Raw genomic sequence first — 4,790 nt, forward strand, 5'->3', positions numbered from 1 at the left:
GTTAAAAATGAATATTAATAAATGTTAAAAAATAAATAAATAAATAAAAAAATAAAAAAAATAAAAATAAAAAAAAAAAAAGTTGGGAAGATATCTGATGCAGAGCAAAGAAAACAGAATAAGGGGAAAAATATAAGCGAAGACTACTAAAATATAAGTGAAAATACTAAAAACCAATCTTCATTTCAAAGAAGAGATAAGTATCCTTCCAGTCAAAAAACATAGAGAAGGGTGCAGCTGGGTAGCTCAGTGGATTGAGAGTCAGACCTAGAGACAGGAGGTCCTAGGTTCAAATCTGGCCTCAAACACTTCCCAACTGTGTGACCCTGGGCAAGTCACCTGAACCCCATTGTCCACCCTTACCACTGTTCCACCTAGGAGCACACAGAAGTTAAGGCTTTAATTTAAAAAAAAAAAAAACACAGAGAGAACACTGTATATTCTCTCAGATATGATTCATGTATCCACTTGTTTTGCTTAACTCTTTGTAATAAAAGAAGGTCTTTTATAGACTGGGATTATTGAGAAGTGACAGTAATGTCAAAAATCAACTTAGATAACATTTATCTACAAGTCAAGCACTAACACCAAATACAAACTGAATTCTTCCTTAATAGAGTCCATTCCTAGCAACATTACTGAAATGACACCACTAGTTTTCAAAAAAAACGCAGGAAATTCAATTTTTCTAAAGTGGGTACTGGCTACTCATAGGTTCAGGCAGGCAAGGCTTAAAAAGGCTGCATACAGAGATCTTCAAGAACTTAACAATAAATTATGTTTTAAATTCCCATCCAAAAAAAAAAAAGTGCTTCATAAAAACCCTACGAGAACAGACTCATGCAGAACGAAATGAAACCTAACAGGAATATTCAAGAAAACTTAAGATCAAAAGACTCAAAGGGATGGCAGCTAGAAGACACACTTGATAGAAAGCCAGGACCAAGGACAGGAGGTCCTGAGTTCAAATTTGACCACAGATACTTCCTGGCTGTATGACCCTGTGCAAGTCACTTAACTCCAACTGCCTAACCCTTACTGCTCCTTCTTCTGCACCTTGGAATCATTATTTAATATTAATTCTAAGGTAAAGATTTTAACAAACAAAAAACACTCAAGCAAACAACTTATTGAAAGTAAACTTTTTTTTTGTAAGAGAAACTCATGTTTGATTGATTAATGAAGATTTTTAAAGGGATAAAAGAAAAAAAGCTTGCAAAGCATATAACTTAGTAAGTTACACAGAACAGAGACCATTTTTTAAAAGTCACCTGCGTGCAGTGGATAGAACACTGAACATATATAAAGTCAGGAAGATCTGAGTTCGAATTCCACTTCAAACATTTATTAGCTGCATGACCTAGGAAGACAAATCACTTAACCTCTCTGGGCTCCAATTTCTTCATCTGTAAAATGAAAGATTGAACTCAATGATCTCTAAGGGTCCCTTCTACTCTAAATCTATGATCCTATGATGGAGGAGAAAGTGAGGTTGTCAACAATAAAGAACTGAATTAATGACAGGAAACATCAGTTTGGGATAAATGGAGATTTTCCTTTATGGAGAAGTAAAATTCTCACTGAGATTGGGGCTTAAAAATCCAATTTGAAATTTGTTCTAACACACTAATGAAACAACTTTTTTCAAGGGAGCAATAAACTGTAGGTAGGTCTTTGGATAGTGTCAGAACAGTCAAAACATGGCAAATGAGTTTCACAGCAAGGAAAATAATGAAAATTCCACATATGAAGGCTATGGATTCTAAACTATCAACTATAATCCAAGAAAGTTATCAGAGTCATTGTAGAGAGCTGAAGCCAAAAAGGTGAGTAAAAAAATAAGGGAGTGAGGAGTTTAGACCAGATGATCTCCATCCCCAACATTCTTTTACTTTATACTCTCAAAAGAAAAAAAGAACATAGTAGTTAAAGCTGGAAGGAACCTTAGGTCTTATCTAGTCCAGGACCCAAAGGTCAGTATTAGTAGCAAAGCCAAGTCTCCAGTCCAGTACTACCTTGAATAAATCATGGTATATCTACATCTCAAATACTATGAGCCATACTGGTCATTACAACTTAGTTATTACTAAGATATAAGATCCTGAAGATTGGCTCAAAGTGGTCCAAAGAGTATATAATAGGCAAAAGAGCTTGATCCCACACACCCAAGTAAAGAATCTCAAAATCAGCTTTAGGAGTATTCTAGTAGCAAAAGACAATTATCTTTTATGTAGTCATGAGAGAGCCAGCTGTGGTAGCATGAGATTACCAAGCTGGAGAAGGTCAGGACCACCTTGGTCAGGAGAATTTTATTTAAGGCTTAGGTTAGAAAGTTAAGTCTGGAACAGAGAATATTTCTAATTTCCTTGTCCTAAGTTATTTATTAATTTCTATGTTCTCTTTTCTCTTGTAAGTAAATCCTTTTAAAAAATCCTCATGCTTGGAAGCATATGGAAATGGTAAAAAAGGAGAAAGAAATTGATGTAAAGCAGATCACCTTGTTCCTGATGGCATCTCAATAAAGACAAATTAGGAATCAGTTGCAGCAGATCTATAAACCCAAATGGTCAACCCTTGGTTCAATTACCCAGGAAAGTACATTAGCTAGGCACAGTGCCTTTAGCTAGAGTTCCAGTGATCTGAAAGATTTAGAATGTGGTGAAATTTGAAAGCCCTGGGGATTCAATTAAAAATCTGAACCTATTCCCAAAGAAACCTTTTCTAGAGCAGTTAAGGAACCCTGAATACCATAGAGACAACATACTAGACTCCATATATTATCTCACCCAAAATTATTATCAGACCATACATCTGACCTGGCATGACAATTCTTACATCAAGCAGTACTATACTGTAATGGCATACAAGCATAGCTAGTCCCTTGCAACAGTTATCTTATTAAGTCAACTTATCCTAACCTAAATTTGTGTTTGTATTTGAGTACAGTACATTGAAAAGCTTTATGCTACAAGCTACTAACTATACTTTAGCAGCCAACAACTCCTGTCTGTCAAATACTCTTTTTAAGCCTCTTGTTAAAACAAAAATATTCCAAGTTTCTATTTATTTTTAAAAGTTCCCTAGCTTGACTTCAATTTCCCCCCAGAATTGAAGCCAGAAAATAGAATGGGAGAAAGCTAATTAGACTGAATCTAACTGAATTAGCTGAGTTTTTTGGTCCCAGCTCCACTTTCAGATTGAAATTAAATTTAATAAATATTTATTAAGTGCCTACTATGTACCAGGCCCGCTGCTGGGGATTAAAAAAGGAAAAGACAGTCTCGGTCCTCGAGGAGATTACAATCTAATGGGAAGACAAGGTGCAAATATATGCAAATTAAGCTACATATACGGGATGAATAGGAAATAATTGAGAGAAGGAAACAGAATTAAGAAGGGTTGGGAATTTCGGTTAGGTCTGAAAGGCATGAATGGTGTATGTCAAAGTGCAAACGAAGTACCACTGAATTATAAATAAGCATTTCATTCAATTACATATTTGGAAAAGAATAATAAATAACCCTCACTTTAGTATAGTGGAAAAAGCTCTAGCTCTGAAGTCACAAAACTTAGGTTCAAATCCTATTTCTGATATTACCAGTGTGCCCTTGGACAAATCACTTAACCCACCTAGGTCTTAGTTTCCTTATCTGTAAAAAGAGGGGGATAGGATTAGATAGATAACCTGAGGTCCCAACCAGCTCTCGATCTAGGACTCTATGGGGGGAAAAAAAGTGCTACATCAACACTTCATCTGTCAAACTCCAGAAGCCACCTGCAAACAAACACCTGGGTGACATTTAACGGACCCCAAGGCCTTCCCCTAGGGAAAGGAGAGCAAGAGAGAGGTGGCGCCGCCACAACCACATCCTCATCCTCTGCCCAGCTCGGCCCCTCCTTGCACCACCAGAGCGCCGGTGCCCGCCGTGCCACGTCCTAGACAGTAGCCGCCGCGCGGCCCCTCGCACGCTGCCTCCTCAGGTTTCCCTGCCCCGGGCCCTCCGCGCCGGCCTCCATCTCCGGGGAGGGGTACCGAGGCTGGGGTGGGCGCGGCTCCACTCCCGCAGCGGTTGCGCAGGACTGACAGTCAGTCAGGGCCAGGCTGGCCTGGGCACGGCCCACGCAGGTGGGCTACTGGGGCCGGCAGCCTCAGAGGAAAGGAGCCGAGCCCGAGCCGAACCAAGCCGGCCCGGCCCGGCCCGACCCCGCCCGAAGTCCCGAGGCCGCGGGCCGGCTGAGGGGAAATTCAGCCGAGGCCAGAACAACCCGGCCCAGCTCGGGCCCTTCGGCGCGTCAATCTCACCTGAACCGTGTCAAACGGACATTTTCGCGGACCAGACCGGACCTGACCAGACCCACGCCTCGGCGCCTCGGCTTCGCCGCCTCCCTCACCTTCCCAGCGAGCTCGCTCTCGTCGTCGTCGCTCGCACTCGCTCGCTCGTTCTCGCTCTCTTCCCCAGTGCCGCGTCACGCGCAGCACCGACCTCCGCGCGCGATACTTCAGGCGGGCGGGGCCGTCACAGGACTCTCTATGACGCAGCGCTGGGAGGGGGTGCGGGTTCGGAGCGTCCGTGTTCCCAGTACCAAGGGGAGGAGGGGAAGGATGGCGTCATGGGGACGGAAGCGGGGTTGGTATTCAGGCTACTGGCCAGCTAAGGCGTTCTCTTTTAGCCACGCAGGAGTGGGAAAGCGTGGCGCAGATCTTGCGCAAGCGCCGAGGGCTGCTGCACAAACCTAAACCCAGAAGCCGCCCGGCTTATCCGCCCTTCTTTCCCGCCCCTCGTCCTGGA

At 42.5% G+C, this 4,790-nt stretch overlaps 1 protein-coding gene across 1 annotated transcript in view; it reads right to left on the bottom strand.

Moving 5' to 3' along the window:
• Positions 1 to 4,446, bottom strand: part of NDEL1 (nudE neurodevelopment protein 1 like 1) — a 99,498-nt gene extending 95,052 nt beyond the window's left edge. Inside the window, exon 1 of the mRNA XM_044672357.1 lies at positions 4,304 to 4,446. The gene's annotated coding sequence lies outside the window, so the exon portion shown is untranslated. The remainder of the gene's footprint in view (positions 1 to 4,303) is intronic.
• Between the last annotated feature and the right edge of the window lie 344 nt (positions 4,447 to 4,790).

The sequence above is a fragment of the Gracilinanus agilis genome, chromosome 4 (genome assembly GCF_016433145.1).
Source record: "Gracilinanus agilis isolate LMUSP501 chromosome 4, AgileGrace, whole genome shotgun sequence".
Lineage (NCBI taxonomy): Eukaryota > Metazoa > Chordata > Mammalia > Didelphimorphia > Didelphidae > Gracilinanus > Gracilinanus agilis.